The sequence below is a fragment of the Ambystoma mexicanum genome, chromosome 11 (genome assembly GCF_040938575.1).
Source record: "Ambystoma mexicanum isolate Mex_15411 chromosome 11, UKY_AmexF1_1, whole genome shotgun sequence".
NCBI lineage: Eukaryota > Metazoa > Chordata > Amphibia > Caudata > Ambystomatidae > Ambystoma > Ambystoma mexicanum.
Genome location: NC_090934.1, coordinates 528,202,168 through 528,219,796, shown reverse-complemented (window position 1 = coordinate 528,219,796; position 17,629 = coordinate 528,202,168).

The window sequence follows — 17,629 nt, the reverse complement described above, 5'->3', positions numbered from 1 at the left end:
TCATCAATCGTTTTGGCCCAGTCCATATCTTTTATTTTCTTTAGCACTTTACATGGATTTGTGATGAGTTCGTCTTCATCTGAGACGATTGCATCTAATACTTTTTGATTTTGCTTTTGCCAGTTGGTTATCATGTCACAAGTGTTGTTGTTCATTTCTTGTTTAATGATACTGAAGATTTTGTTTTTACTGTCCATTCTGCATTTGCGATATAGCATGATGGCATTGCAAGTTGCGGCACATTCTAGAGATTGTAAACTTAATTTGCGTCGTATTGCTACGCCAGGAGTCGAATTTGGTAGTTTAAGAACTTTGCGCCAGAAATGTGCTTCTAATTTGCACCAAACTTTCTGTGGAATCATCGGCATGGCTTCTATGCCATAAATGAAGGTGGGTAGGACCTTCATCTTGAAGAAGTTTATTATTGGTTTTAGGGAGAATTTTCCGAATTTGCTGTCAATTGTATTTGCTCGAGCTGCTAGTTTACTCATTTTTGTATGTAGTACCTGCTGCATTGTGGTTTCATGGAGGGAACTATCCATGTAGACTCCTAGATATTTAAAGTTTGGGACCACTTCAATTCTGGTCTTGCCCAAATGCCACTGAAAGTTTTCCTTTCTTGGGTGACATTGGAAAATCATGATTTTTGTTTTATTGATATTGATTTCCAAATGATTGCTGTTGGCGTAGATTAGAAGGGCGTCAAGTTTGCGCTGCAGCCCAATTTGGGTCTGGTCAAAAATTGTTAGGTCATCAGCATAAAGCAGGTGTCCAATTTGCATTGTTCCCAGTGTTGGTGGGAAGACTCGTGTTTGACTTCCCATGTTTTGAATGTCGCCGATACAGGTGATAACGAGTGCTGGTGCCAGTGGACAACCCTGTTTGACTCCTCGTGTGGTGTTTATTTCGGCTGATAGGTCTCCTTCACGGCTGAGTCTGACTCTTATGGATGTGTCATGATGCAATGCTTGAATTGGCTCTAACAGAGAGTGGGGACATTTCCATGCTTCAAGTTTGTTCCACAAGAGGGATCTTTCAACTCTGTCAAAGGCCTGAGAGAAGTCAATATAAGCTGCGAACAGACGGTGCTTCTTTTCTAGGGTTTTTGCTTTTAGTATACTGCACACTAGTATATTGCATGTTGTACATGTGTGTTTCTTGAGCCCTGTTTGTATTTCATCATTACATTCTGCAGAGGCCGCCCATCTTTGGAATCTCGCCAAGAGTAATGAGGCGTATACTTTCCCCATGACATCTAGTAGGGCAATCGGTCGAACGTTTGTTGGATCTGTGAGGCTGCCTTTTTTATAAATCGGTACCATGATTGCTTTGGTCCATGATTGTGGCACTGATCTTGTTTCAGTGCATCGCTTGAAGATGACGCTTAGCAAGGTAGCCCATTCTTCTGGATGACTTTTTAGTTCTGCGTTACTGATGCAATCTGGGCCTGGTGCACGCAAGTTTTTCAGTTTTTTGATGATGTCGATAATGTCCTCTTTTCGATCTAGGTTCGACCATTGTACAGCTTTTAGTTGTTGCGCCTGTGGTTTTACATTTAAATCAGATTTGAAGACTTTGCTGAAGTGGCTTTCCCAAGTGTGTTGACTGATGTTGTTTAAAATTTGATTGTCCTGTGATTGTTCAACGTTATGTATTAAGGACCAGAAATTCCTGCTGTTGTTGTTGATAAGCGCTTTTGTTATTTGTTCGGCGTCCTCTTGGTACAGTTTATGTCTATATGATCTTACCCAGGCTTTATATTTTGTTTTGATACTTTGAATCTCTGATGTACCGTCTGTTGCAATTTGCTTGTAGGCTGTTCGAAGAGCTCTTCTATACTCGCGCCTTTTATCAATTAAAACTTTATTGTATGCGTGTTTAGTATTTCTGTTTGTTAAGTTTCCTTTTCTTTTTGCTGTTTGTATATACGGCAACAGTAGAGGTTGATAGTCGATGCTGGGGCATGTCGCTGAGGTGGTGATGGCCTTGTATTTTGCTGTGATTTTGAGAATTTCAGCAGTACTTAGTTTGATTCTGGTGCCTTTCGCGTTTGCCTCGATTTGTGTGTTCATTTGACAGTTTTTGTTGGTTTTGAGGTTCCATGCGGTTTCAAGCAGGTTGTGGTCGCTTGTTGGAGTATGCCGCACTTTAAAAAGTTGTAGGCAGTGCAACATGGATTTGGATACATAAATGTAGTCGATCGTGGAGGCCGAGGATGCCCGCTCCCAAGTTGCTATTCTGTCTGTTTCCACGAACACTTCATCCAAGTTGTATAGCTCACGCGAGTTGGTGAACTTTCGCCAAATTGTGCCACGGTGTGCGGACGCCTTTTGTAGTTACGTTGCATTCATACTAGTTGTTTGGGTGACATTTAGATCTCCACATATCAAAATGTTCTCAATGTCATGCTCGGTTCTTACTGCGTCAATTGTCCTTTCACAAAGGTCTATGAATTTTTTTGCGATGATTGTAGCTGGGTTCCAGTAAAGATTTATTATAACAATTTTTGGTAAATCTGTCTTATGATTTTCGTCACCTTGCCAGGCAATCTCTACTGCCAAGATTGATTGATTTGCAATTATCGTTTGTATGATGGAGGCTCCAGAACCGTTTCGGCAGGCTATCAGGAGACCTGAAGTTGGACGTCCTTTGGTTCCTCTTGCAGCAGGGGATAGGATGATCTGATATCCTTCTAGTGTGGGGGTTTGCTGAAGCCAAGTTTCCTGTAGACAGATTATGTGAAATTCTCCAAGATTGGGGCCTCCTGGAGCAGTCAGATGTATATGACCTCGCGTATTCCATGAACATAACTTGATGTCGTTGATGACTTCTATGGGTTCATTACATGTGACTGCTTCCGCCCGCTTGAGTGGCTATTGTTTGCGATGTAAGTTTAGTGCTTTTGGCAACCAGGCCCAGATTCCTATTTTACTGGTTGTATTTGGGCTTTGCTTGAATTGAGCCATCGGTGTTGAGCCGACTCTTTGCGTGCAGGTTATTTTTGTAGTACCATCTATGATTGGTGTCTGTTGTGGATTTACCATCTTTTCCTTCTCCGTTGTTTTGTTATGTACTGAGTCATTCTTGGTTTTGTAGTGCTCATTTTTGCTCTTATTGTAATGTGATCTCTGATATTTCTTTGATATTTCAAGTCCCTTTGTTACGTTGTGGTCTTTCTGAGGATGATCCTCTGTATCTTTTTCGGCATGCGTCTTGTACTTCGTGGTTAAAGGTTTGTTTTCCGTTGCGTCAGTCTCTCTAGTTTTAGCTGATTCGATGCGTTCTTCGTTACTGGGTACTGTGAGGTCTTCCACATAACCAGAATTGTAGATGTCTCTTCTATATTTTAGAATTTTTTTGAATATCGTTGAGGAAGTTAGATGCAGTATTGTGACTGCCCCATGTTGCGTATGCCATGGTTCAACGATTTTCAAGTCGTCTGTGTGAAGTCTCTTTAAATCTTTAATTTGACGCAGTATTTTCAAGACCGTTCTCGATTTAAAATAGTCTCTTCTTTGATGCAACTTCGTTGGGTCATTCTAATTGAATATTTTGAGACATTTTTTGTGGGGTATCTCCCATCGTTTTCTTCAATTTCTGTGTTTCTTGTGTTTGGAGCTTGAGATGCTGTTTGTGTGGATCGTTCTGTTGTTTATGTCCTGAGCTGGGATCATGTTTGGTATTGTTGTTAGTTTTTCTTACTTCGTGTTCTCGTTTCTTGGGTGTATCTTTGTACACCTTGAGCGTTTGTTTTTTTTCTCCTTGAGGTTCTTGTGTTTTGTTTTGTGTTCATAGAGTGGTTGTTGACTCTCTGTCCGTTGTTCTCTTTTTTGTAAGGTGTTCTTCTGATTTGTTTCTGATATGTTTTGTTTTATTGATGTTCTTATTTTGGATAGTCTCTGTACATCTATCTGCAATATGGATTTGCTTGTTCTCTTTTTTGTTCTCACGGTATGCTGCACACTTTGTTAGACAATTTCGTTTTTGTTCCAGGGTTTCGAAGTCGCGTTCTTGCAGCATTTCTGCATGTTTTTCTTCGGTAGTTGCTGCAGTCTTTTGTTTCGGTGATTGTGTTTGTTCCGCCTTTTGATTGACTGCAACTAATGCTGTCGGTGAATCAATGACTTCATCCGAATATGTGCTCAGGTTTGTTAGGGGATCCGTTAAGTCCAGTTTTTCCTTGGAGTTCCGTTCTTTGGTCAGTTTGTTTTTACAGTTTTTTACGTTTTCTGAATTTTCGTTTTTCCTCATTGTGGTGGCCGTTGAGCTATTCGCATTCCATTTTGATACTGCGACTGATGCTCTTATTTCAAGATTTGAGTATGATTCTTTTTCTATGTTTTGTTTACTGGAAGTATTTTTTGGGACATCCTTTTTAGTGCGGGTTGCATCTGATTCTGAATCGTTATTCGGTTTGTCTTTCCGGCCAGTTACCTCGAAAATGCCATATGAGGAGGTTGGAACTCTGATCTCACCTTTGTCTTTGGCGTTTGCTTGATTTAACACCAACATTACCGGTGGCGTTTGTTGTCCCGTGGTCACATTGTTTTTACTGTTTGTTATTTCGTTATTGCTTACTGTCTTTTGCTGGGTTTTTTCTTTGTCGGTTGCTTTTATAGCGACTGTTAAGTCAATGATGGTCTCTGTTTGTGTTCCTACTTGACTTGTATTGATTGACTTGCTCAGTCGATTGGACAATGTTGTTTCATTTGTCATTTCTGTGCAGTTGTTAATCGTCTCATCGATGCGTGGCTCAGTCGTACCTTTGTTGTTTATAGGATTTTCTTTTGCTGTAATGTAGCCTTCCAAGTATACTATTTTCTTCAGAAGCATTGCTAGGATGACTTGTTGATCTTTTACTGCATCATTCATGGTCTCGTATAGTTTGCAAAAAGGATTGAGTGCAATAGTTATGACGGACATAATTCCTTGTAAGTCCGTTTTTTTCGAGGATGCCTCTTGTACTGCATTTGGCGTTTGTGGGCATGAAGTTCTGCCTGATTGATGTTCAAACTCACTATGACTTCTCCTGGGTGTTCGTGGTTGCTGTGAGCTTCTTGATTCTGTTTGTATTATTTTTTCTGTCGGAAGAATCCATTGGGGTCTGTCTTTTGTTTTATTCACTTGAATGTCGAGTTCCACTATCTTTGGGCATTTATGTGGTTCTCTTGCATCTGCCACGTGGTGACTGGTTGAGCATGGACTGAGATTCTGACTGGGTGCAGCTGGTGATGTAGATGCTTCTGACACAGAGGTCTGGAGCAGGCTTTCTCGTTCTTGTGTTTTGGCCATGACCGCAGTGGCCTTTTGGGGCTCTTTGGATTCTTTGCTGCCTTGAATCAGTTGTTTGTCGCTCGTCGTGCTCTCCTGGTCCATGTTAAACGGTGCTGAGGGCTCACCATCTACGTTGTCTTGGTTAGGTGCGGTTTTTCCATTGGGTATGCCTTCGCCTAGATTCTTGGAGAGGTTGGCTTTTGATATTTGTCTTATTACATTCTCATCGCTCTCATTTTTTTTTTCGCCTTCCCTAAGACTAGAGTCTGTTGATATGAGCCTTTGAGCTGCGGATTTGTCTGCTTGTGACGAACCTGCTTCAGGTGGGAGGTCCATTCTTCGTTGTTTTGCATGTGGTATGTTTTCGCTTATGGCTGTTAACATATCTGCATCAGAAATTTCCGCAAAGTTTCGTGATTTCTTTAGTAGCTGGAGTTCAAAGAAGTCAGTCAACATACGCATGGTGTTTGTTTTTTTTGATTTCACGATGTTTGTGCTTTTGATCATGCGCTCTTTCACAGTGTGTGATGCGTTTTTGGTGGATCGATTCACTTTGGTTCTTGCATGCATATTTGATTTGTTATTCTTCAGATTGATGAATTTATGCGAGCTCGATTGTCCGAGTATGGTTTCACAACAATCTCTGCTCCTTTTTTTCATGTTTCGCGCTGATGTTAGTGCGCTTTCTATGCAGTTCTTCTCTGGTGGAGCGTGTTCCAGACAGTTTACACTTTCTTGGAGATCTTCATCATTGTTTGAGGCGTGTACTAGGACTTTTACTCGTTGATGAGCCCTCGTTGGTGATTGGTCCTGAGTCTGTTTTTCACATTTTTTTCCTTTCCATTTGCACGATTCAGAGCTCTCTACTTCGGTTGCAAGTCACGTCTCCTTCATGTGCGCACGATCTTCCTCATCCAACGGCAATTCAGTGGTAACTGTTAACAGTCGAAAATTGGTAGGGCTCGATTGCAACGTTTCTTCGGCGTCTTCATTTCGTGGGCATGTGTCTATTTCCTCACTTTGCTCTAGGCTCTCTTCATGCGTGCACTCCGACCCCCCTCCGGGGGTTGACGGTGTGACTAGCTTGAGAGTGCCAAGTTGTGGGGAAGTTGACGTCTTGCCGTCCTCGCTCTTTTCATTATCCAACTGTTTACGACTTTTGACGCTAGTTGTTGTTTCCTCGTTTGCAGTAATTTCTGTAATTGTGGTGGGAGTGTGCACAGTTTTGTAGTTTTTTTCAAGATTGACTATCAGCGGGCTGATGTGTTCACAACTCGTTTGCATGAGGGGTGTTAGTGGTGCATTGATGACTTCAGAGGGAGCGTCATTCTTCTTTGTTGGTCTATTTGTTTCGTTACTTTCAATAGCCACACCAGTTCGGGCCCTCCCGCTCTTTTCCTCGAGCTACGGAGGCGACGCCCGTCTTCTTCGTCCATGCTTGGAGTAAGCTGATTTTCGTGCGCTAGGAACTTAAGTGCGTGAGTTTTAGGTTAATGAACTGCAATGTTAATGATTTCCACAGGGATGGGTATTGGATTTGGAGCTTGTTGGGGCTGGGTTCAAAGAAAGCTTAAGAGATCTTACCGCATGAGTTGAGCTTATGTTTGTGGATGAGGGCGCGACCCAACCACGGCTCTCCGCCAGACCACTTAGACACCACTTCGCACAGCGCGCGCTCCGCGCCGCGGATGATGTTTTATAGTTGTTGCAGCTCCTCCTTCAAAACAGCGGCAATGGAGAACAGACTCAGACCACGCCAGACCACTTAGACACCACTTTGCACCACTTGTTGGGCCTCATTACGACCCAGGTGGTAAGTTACCGCCTGGGTCGTACCTTTACCACCATGGCGCCATGGTGGTTGGCGGACTTACCGCCCCATTCCGAGGTTGGCGGGGCGTTAAGTCCCCATTAACCCATTTACCCTTCCCCATTCCCATTTTTGCCCCATAGGGCATAATGGGAGTGGGGAAGGCGTTAATTACGCCACCGTAAATTACGGTGGGGTAATTAACAACAAGGTCCCTTAGCGCCATGGATTTTAACACCTGCTAAAAGCAGGTGTTAAATCCTCCATGGCGCTAAGGGACCTCGGAATCAGGCGGTAAGGGTCGGCGCTGTTTACGCCGCCGTAAACCCCTTACCGCCTGGGTCGTAATGAGGCCCGTTGTCTTATTCCATAAACACTATACGTGTTGTCAGGATTGTTTGCTGCATTTCTGTGAAGTACTAACATTTGCAAAGACAATGGGTCTGTACTGTGTAAGTAAATGTTGTCAACAATTGGTGGTAATTGAAATAGAATATTCATTGCTACATTTGCGTAGCAACTTACACCAACTATATTTGAGAATTTAAATGGTCCAGGTAGTTCTGTATCTAACTGCTTTTTTTGGAGTTTATCTTCCTTCTTTAAAGAAGTACCTGGTTTACTTTCCCTAATTGATTCTTTTTTGCTTGTGGTACTTGATGAAGTATTAGTTTCTTTTACTCTCTTTGGAGGATTTTCAGTGACATCCTGTTGCATTTCTGTTTGATTTATTTTTCTTTTATAACGTTTTACTTTTTCTGGAACAGAATATGTGTTTATGTGGGGGGTGTATAGTGAGCGAAGTCTATTGTATTCTAAAATGCAAGGAATATCAGCGTTTATTTTACTTGCATCAAAGTTGATTAGAAATAGACCGTCAAGTGTACGTAAGTGTGATAGTGCTACGTAGCTCATGCCTTCTTTAAAGACTGTGGGCCTCATTACACGGTAGGCGGTGAACCATGGCGCAATTAGCGCAATGGTTCATGCCGGTAAAATACCGGCACCGCCTTGGTGGAAAGAGGAATTACCGCCCCATTCCAAGGTTGGAGGGGCGGTAATTCCCCCATCCACCATTGCCCTTCCCCATTCCCTTTTTTGCCCCATAGGGCATAATGGGAATAGGGAAGGCGCTAATTACGGCACTGCAAATTGCGGTACCGTAATTAGCTCCCTGGGTCCCTTTGCGGCTTGGTTTTTAACGCCTGCAAAAAGCAGGCGTTAAAATCCCCAACCCGCAAAGGGACCTCGTAGTAAGGCGGTAAGGATTTACTGGTACCGGTAAAATACCAGTACCAGTAAACCCTTACCGCCTACCGTGTAATGAGGCCCTGTGTTACCAATATCTATCATTGCTTTGTCTAGGGTAAGACCTTGTGATTTATGAATCGTGACTGTGTATGCAAGAGTTACAGAAAATTGTTCTCTGCGTACATACATATCTTTGAAGAGAAGGTATCTAGCTGTTGAGCGTCCTATCCTTTTTACTTCTGAAAGTTTGTCAAAGAGTATATTGACAAACTGAATTTTGTTGTCGCGTGGGTATGTTTGAAAGCCAACAACTGTACCCAGTGCTCCATTAACTAGTCCTTGGTCCACGTCAAGGTTACTTTTAAGCATTACTCTGCAATTTAAGGATAATTTTAATTCTTTTCTAAGCCTGCTGTGTTTGAGATTGATTTTTCTAAACTATTTAGTCTTGTTGTGGCTTGGTCACACATGGGTAGTGTCATACCATGTACATCTAGTTTGTCTGTGGCGCTAATTTCCATGATTGGTTGCATTCCTTTACTTAGCATGATTTCATTGAATTTGAAACAGCTTGCAAGGGTTGGCATTAAGGCCATACAATTGACATTTTTGTTCGCTAATTGTTCCACAACATCTGTAGCACATGCATTATCGCCATAAAGTGCATTAATGTGCCAGGTTTTCAACATTGCTTCTGCTTCTTTAGAAAGTATACTAACTCTGAAACTTTTTAAAATGTTGGCATAAGTGAGATCTGCAGATTGCCACATGTGTTCTGTTAATTCTCTGTATTGGAAATATTGCCAAAGGTTGACATTTCCAATGCTGCCAACAGTTTTACGGCAGAGTTTGTTTCCTAATGTTTTAAAAATAGGCTCACCTTTTACTGGTGTTAATTGCTGCAGATCTCCAAAAACAATAATGTGTTTTCCTGCAAAGAGCTCTTCATAGTTTGTTTTGAGTACTTCTTGTAATCTGAGGTGAATCAAAGCTAACATCAGGTTGGAGACCATGCTCACTTCATCTATTAGTAGCATTTTCATTTGTTTCAATACTATGCGTAGTTCCATTGCAGCTTCTGCAGAAAGTTTGTAATAGTCTAATTTGTTCTGGTGTTCTACTGGTAATAGTAGTAATCGGTGTAATGTAACACCACCTATGTTGTAGGCAGCTAAACCTGTGGGGGCATTGACAACAGCTGACAGTTTGTTGTTTGTCAATTGTTAAAGCAATTTACTAATGATTTTGATTAGGAATGTTTTGCCAGAACCAGCTTCGCCACTGATGTACAGTAGTATAGGTTTATAATTATGGCAGGAACATTCTTTATTTTCATGTTGTACACCATGTGCAATTTGTTTTGTTACTTCTTGAAAAATGCTACGTTGCTCATTGTTTAGTTTTGATTGTAGTATAGTTAAGTCTTAGTAATCTTCATACTGACACATGGTGTTTTCTACTTCTATCATAGCTAATTCTGCCTCATGTATTATTAGTGGTTCTCCCAGTGGTTCTTGGCTTCCTGTTAGCTTGGAGTTCTTCTTTGTGTTGCTGTTCATTGTGCTACATTGTTTTGTACTGTGTAAAGTTTACATCAGTTATAGTGCTTTCATTTGCTTTGAAAGCATCCTCATATGAGTCATAGTTATCTAGTATTTGTTCTTCTTTTCTCCATGGTTTGAAGAGTTGTAGTAGGGAAATGTAATATACTTCTTTATGTTGAGGAGTCTTTAATGACAATTTGATATGATTAATTATATTTGGTTTAGTGAGTTTAACTAAGCTGCCTTCACAGTTTGTCACACTATATTTACCTTTTTTAACATCAGGTTTCATATTATTTTTGTATGTGTAGTTTTGGGCTGTGTGGTATAGACACATGTTTTCCAAAGTATTACTTCTGTTTGGTTAGTATGTGTCAAATAAATTGTTTTTTACAATGTCTTGACTGTTGGGATCACGTTTGGCTATTGTTTCTATATCTTCATATGATTTTAGAACTCCTTTTCTAGATTTAGCTGGACCAAGACTTAGCCATACTATATTTTCAGATTTACCATACAATGCAGTACCAGTGAAACGATCAGCTGCTTTATATGATCCACATTCTCTATGGGTGAGCATTTTTATGCCCAAGCTGTATAGTTTCTGAGACACTGTTTTATCTGATTACAGGTCATTCAAGAGGTCTTGGAGCTCTGTCTTTTCTGCTTTAGTTAAGTATGCTGTGACATATCGTGCAACTGCAGTAGAATTGTCTGCAATGTACTGCACATCTATGTTTGCATTCCATAAGTGGGCAATGATTGCATTATAATCATTGATATATTTTTCTTCTTCTTTTCTTTTTATGTAATATGTATTTGTAGGTGACTTACCTTTAACACTATGGGCCTCATTACGACCCAGGCGTTAAGGGTTAACGCCGTCGTTAGCCCTTAACGCCTATTCTGATTTTAACGGCTGCTCTTAGTTTACACCATGGTGGTAAAGTTGGCGCAATTAGCACCTGGGTCATAATGACCCCCTATGTCTAACTGAAGACATGAGGGTGTTCACTTGACCTGTATTTGTAACTGGTCTAGGGAAACCAAATGGGCATTTGGTGTAGTATTTCCCTTTGTTTTTGTATTTGCGACGACAATATTTTCCACATTTGTGTCTTTGAAATTGTAAAATGTGTGCATGAAGATCACTATTTGTGGCTTCTGATGGAATTTCACAAGTGACATATTTTTCAATAAACTGTAAAACAGTGGCATCACTGTCTTAAACAAATTTAGGAGCATCTTTAATCCATAAAACCATGTGGATATGTGGTGCTCCTCTGGCTTGGTATTCTTTTCTCCAAAAGAAGTGTTGCACTTCTACAAGGGGAGGAACAGTTTTATTACAAATAAAATGTAGCATAGCAATGAAGCGATGGTGAAAATATCTTGAAACATTAACAGGATGCAAAGAACAAAGTTCTCCAGGTGTTAGTATATCTATGTTTGTCTTGTTTTTATTTGTTATGCGTACGAAATCATGTAAATCTTCCCATACATATTCTGCACAACTTAATGTAACAAACCAAGTGGGTGGGCCAAGTTTTCTGATCATACAACGTACATCTCCATGACGTCGAAACCAGTGCTATTTAGTACCACGCATATTTGCTAATAGATTTGTAATATTTGATTGTAAAACCTCATCCTTTTGTTGCACTTTTTGTAATAATTGTGTAGCTGTCATATTTTGAAAGTGTGATCCTGATTTTAATATGTGTGCAACTCAGTAACATAAAGTTGCTAGTTCACTTTCAAAGAGTAGGTGGAATATGTATTCCACATTTTGTCTAAATCTGGGATCTTCGGAAAACATCTGTAATGATTCTGAAGCTGATATTTGAATAGGTCTATCATCATACCTTCCTCCTTTGTCAGTAGGAAAGAGTAGAGGAAAAGCATGTGCTTCTATACATTTTTCCCATATGCTGATTGGCGATCCTTTTGTTTGACACATTTGGTATGTTTCCAGTACATCTTCTATGGTGTCATTAGAGTGCAAAGGATGAATTGAATAATGGTCTAAAGTATTTGATATTGTAGCAGGATCTAGTAGCTCAAATTGACCAGCTTCTTTTGTTTCTTGAATTATTTCAGTTGTATCTTTCAAGTTTTCTTCAACATTAATTTCTTTGTAATATTCATTATTCTCTTTAAGATATTGGAAGGCTTGTCTAACTTTATATAAATCTACCAGCTGTTGCCATATTTTTTTGTCTTTTGTAGGTACTCCATTTACTAAGATAATTAAAGATTGCTGCATTGGACGTTGCACTCCTAGAGTATGCACATTTTCTTTTAGATCTAATGGTAAATAAACTACTTTTCCACAAATACCTTTTACCAATTCACAGGGAGGTAATTTTGCTGTTTTTGGTTGAAGGCGTATTATTGCTTGAAATTGATGTACTGTTCGAATTATGATGCTCTCATATAAATTAAGTTATGGTAGGGGTTTTGGTACTGGGTATAATTCAAAATTATTTGTGATAGCACATGAAGGAGTTTGGTTGTTGTCAAGTTTTGTAGTGCAGTAACTGTAAAGTATTAAGGGGTCAGTTATTTCGTATTTGTTTTCTGCTACAAGGTAGAGAGCTAATTCAAACCATTTAGAATCTTCATTGTCTTCTATTTTGTATGATAGGTCTACAGTTTTTGTGTTACTTTTATAAAATGTTCTACGGCAACATACACATACATGGTTTGGTACTTCAGCTGATGTACTTTTAAAATTTAGTATTTCTTTTTTGTATGTGTTTAGCAAAAGGTTGCCATGTGTAGAATTGTTGCTTAATTGGTTTAAAGCTATTTCATTCTGTAAATGGCTTTCACTTCCAAAATATTTTTTTTGGATATAGTCAATTTCTTCAAGTAGGTCTTTTGCTGTACCATGTAGAAGGATGTTAATTTAAATTTGCTAGTGCTAAAGCAGGACTTTTAGCATAGTACAGTTTATAGACTATATTTCTTGTAATTGAATGATGTGTTGATATCCTTTTGATATCATGTAAAGTGGTTTTACAAGTAGGTCCTGTAATGCAGGCCAATGAATGTCCTTGTAGTCCTGTGTACTCGCACACTGGACAGGTATCCATATTTTGTAGTAATTTAATTTTGATTTTGTCTTTGCTTTTTACATATTTATTGAGGAATTGGCGTAAAGATTTGAAACATTGTTTGGGAATGTTACACATTGACGTGCATGGCCATTTGTACACTAGACGTTCTGATTCAGTTGAATGGAGGGGTAATTCTAAGTTTTCAGGGCATATTTTTGTAAGGAGTACTTCTTGTTCCATTATGGTATTATTCACTTTTTCATAACCTCGAACACTGCTATGTATGGCAATTGTATTTGTTTGCTTTCGTTTGTACGCTTCTTCATTAAAATGTAGTTCTGTGCTCGTAGTGTGATTCCATTCACCTCCGCAGATACTTAAGAAGTTCTTTCTGTTGACATTTTGCTTATTGAGAAGTCTTTTTTGTAATTTAGTTATTCGTTTTGTTAGTGGTTTCATTTTGATTAACAGTAAAATAAATAACTTTCTTTTGAGAAGAATTGCACTGTCGATCAACGCTTATAAAATTAATTTCCTACGATAGGTTTTAAGCATTGAACCTGATTTATCTCCTGTTTTTATAAGATTTTGAACGACCTTGTGACGGTATATTTTGGCTAAAATACTTTTCTCGGTATGCTTACTTGGCACTATATTAAAATTTAAAGAAATAGTTTTATCTGTAGTGAAAGCTGATTTTCTGTTAATTGTTTTTTGGTTTGTTTTACATTTTGATAGAGGAGGCAACGTTTTTGTACTTGAAACTTCTTGTGTTTCACTAAATGACTGTATTAGCTGTTTTGTTTCAGCTTTTTTTACAAATTCTGCTAGAGATGGATGCTTATTTTGGACACTTTTATTTTCATTTGCTCTACTTCTGCGTTGCTTTCTACGGACTTGACTTTTGGTAGGCATTCTTTAGGGTCTGTTGAAAAAAATAAAGAAGGTATGGGTTGGGGTGTTCTGCAATGTATGTGTGCTGTGTGCATGAGTGTTTGAGTAAGATTATAAAGATGTATGTAATGGTGTGTGATTGTGCATTGGGAACTACAACTAGTAGGGATAGGTATTCTTGAATTTATGTGTTACTAAACTGGGGTTCAGATGACAAAAGAAAAGTAAGCTAGTGGTGTGGAAAAGTATAAATAGTAAATCTAATGTATACAATTAAAACAGTTGTTTGTTCTATAATATGAAAATTGTAGCGGTTCAGTTGGGTAATTTGTGTGTTCAAAAATAGGAATTTGTGGGCAATTCTGGCTGTGAATCGCTGTTTAAGACATGGAGAATTTTGGACAAAATGGTACACAATCTCTATTTTTAGGCACAGAAATAGCTTGTATTAACTTTACAGTATGTTTGAGTAATAATACAAATATTATGCTGATATTCTACTTACTTTTTTTCTTAAATTAACAGGTATCTTCTTAGTTCTTTGAATTTGGTTGCTTCTTTTCAGGAGACTGGTCTTCACTGCAATTGTAAAAGATTCAAATTAGTAATTTGGTTTGTATATAGCACTGTTTTTAATTTAGATATTGATTTTTTTAATTGAAATCCTCAGCGCCTTCTTCAAAACCAGTAAACTAATTTATTTACATAAGATACATTGCATCAATTCAGTACATATATGTTCTTAATGAACACATTGTATTGAATGACTAACTAGCAAAAAAATATCTTTACTATGTCTTGTGAAATTTATAATATACCACTGAATACCACTATTTCTGTAACTAGGCTGTTCTAGGTAATAGCACCTCAATGTCATGCCTAAATTAAAGTAATTAAGTAAATACATAAATAAAAAATATGAAATTGTATAAGTATTTTTTTAAAGATTTAAACATAGATTGTGCTTGCATGCAATTTTGTTTGAATATATGTAGCCTATATATTTCATTTAAAAAATGTTAGTTTCACATGATTTGAGTGTGGGTGTATAAAGAAAGTAAATAGTGTAAAGGTTTATAAGTGATAGTTGATTTTAGGAAATTGAAAAAATACAGTAAATTCATTTTACAGATTACACAAACTGAAAGTCTGTTTGAAAATGTGTTCATCTACTGCACAGAAAATATGCATACCTGAAGTTTGTGTTCATGCATATGGATATGCATTGAGCTGCAAGTAGAATTCTTGGAGACTTGTACAGTATTTCTGGTAAATGGTGCTTGCCAATGATATGACACTTGTACTCAGAGAGATTCACAGTACATTTGTAGTGCTGATCTATGATGATGCAGTTAGATGTAGAGGTCTTGAATGTGGTTGGTGCATGCTCATGTGACTTCTTAGCTACATCCAATGAGGGAATGGCAGAGAGAGTGAAGTGGAAATGGTAGAAGGGCTGTTCATGTTACGATATGTCCGCGGACATGCTGGTAGTTCGCGGACATCAGGAGTTACATCCAGGGATGTTTGGGTTCAGAAGTCATGCAAATGAGAATGAGTACTGAAAGGGATTGGTCAGGAAAGTTTAGTGGGTGTGTTGTGCCAGAAGAGAGTTTCTCATATACTGTTTTTGCTGAGAGAACAGCAGATAGCTATGTCTGTGTGTTGTAGGAAAAAGAATGTATGGATTTTGGGAGATTCATGGATATATTGGTTGAAGGTGCATGCAGAAAGCTGTGGAGTAGCTGTAGATCTTGGATTCCCACATGTGGAAGTACACTGGTATGGAGTACGTGTAATGAAGTGGTTGGACTTGCTACCTCTCTGTGCTACTTTGGAGACAGAGCAACATCCAGACATAATTGTAATTCATTGTGGAGGGAACAGTTTAGGACATGTAACTGGATTTTTTTTGCAATTTCCTATGAAAGAAGGACTTGGGAAGGTTATGGACATGTTTCCTAATTCTCAAGTGATATTTTCACGGATTGCGCAGAGACAAATGTGGCTTTGTTGTTCTTCATTTGGTCCACAAATGGAAAAAGCAAGGCGCAATGTTAATAAAGCTGTTTGTGCCTTTCTAAAAGATTCTGGCATGTCTTCTTTTCACAATGAAAATATTCTGTTTCGTAGTACAAACATTTTTCGCTGAGATGGAGTCCATCTTACTTATGGTGGCAATCAGATTTTTCTGAGAAATGTACAAAATGCATTGCGACCTTTTTTGGAATTACAAAATCCATTTTGAAGTAGGTGTTAAGCATTTATAATGTTTGACTTACAAACACCTCCCAAAGGTTCTTTTCAGAGCCACCACTTCCTCCCAGAGAAAATTGCAATGTTTGTGATAGGGTAGCAACACAATTTTTTAAATGTTCATGAACTGTCTGCGGACTTCTAAAAAATACAAAGGGCCCTGCTTCATTTATTTTCACTTCTATTTTTTAACTGTGAAAGGCGGCTCTGAAAAGAGCCTTATTTTTTTATTGATTTTTGATATTTTGTATTTTTTTTGGTTTTTTATACACGACACACTAGAAGAGGAGGGGAAAGGAAGGTAAAGGGGGGGACACCAACCACAGGGATAAGAAAGGGCGAGCTGAGAGAGGAAGATGTAGAATGGATTTTATTTGGGTAGTGAGCAGATCTTCTCGTGCTCTGAGACAATAGTCTCAAAAGCACTACGAAGTCGCTCCCCCCTGCAGAGTACTGTGTCACAGTACATACATACAACTGTGACCCTCGAAAGGTAAGGGTCATCAGCATTCTGTATGGCCTGTGAGGCAGCTTGAGGAAGACGCTGTCCCACAGAGGTGGTCCTTGTGGTGACAGGATCAGAAACAGAGGAAGAAGTAGAGGAAATCAACCTGCTACATTCTTTGCAAGGTACAACCCTGCGAGTAGCCCCAGAGTGAAATGACCTCAGGTGTCGCTTCATAGCAGTGGTCCCAAAGCTGTACTTACCGTGCTTCCCGCGACTGAGTATCATTTTGCACTCATTGCAGGTAACATGGTTCGCACGGGCCTTAGGACCATTCCCATAACCGCCACACCCAAGACTCACGCCTAGTGCGGGTAGTAGGGATTTCCTCTACCTCCTTCTCGTCATCCTCTTCTTCCTCCTCTGCATCCTCACTCCTGTTCCCCTCTTCAGGCCCTTGGGGAAGTGGTGGTGGTGGAGGGGGTGGGGTTGGTGACGAAGCAGGTGCAGCACCAGGTGGCAGTAGTTCAGCCATGGATGCCATCTCGATGATGGTGTAATCTGCAGGTGGCAGCAAAAATCGCTGTGTTCTGAAGAATAGCCAGAAACATAATGAGAATAAGCTCTAGGGCGTGGTCTTTTATAGGGGTGCTTGTGCACGGTCCGCGGACATGCGCGCTGTCCGCTGACAGATCGAACACAAAAAAAAGTTCAAAAAGTTTCAAAAGGTATGTAGAAACTCAGGATTACTATGTGGGACTTGTGCCATGATGAGATTTTATTGAAAAATATTATGGATTAATTGAAAATGTACTTTTAAATTGTTCGGGGACACGAACAGTGTCCGCATTCAGAACACGCGATCAGCGTGGGCGCCGTCATATAATCTGTTCGCGAACAAGTCCGCGAAGGAAGCGCATGTCCGCAGGACACCAAATTCACGGAGATTGGTTAGCGCATGCTCGTTGATGTTCTACGGACACTGTTCGGGTCGTGAAGTAATTAAAAATGCGTCACACGTCAAACAAACATTTCAGGACACTGCGTGTGTTCTTAGAACAGTTTAAACTTGCTAGCGAACAGTAAGGACAGA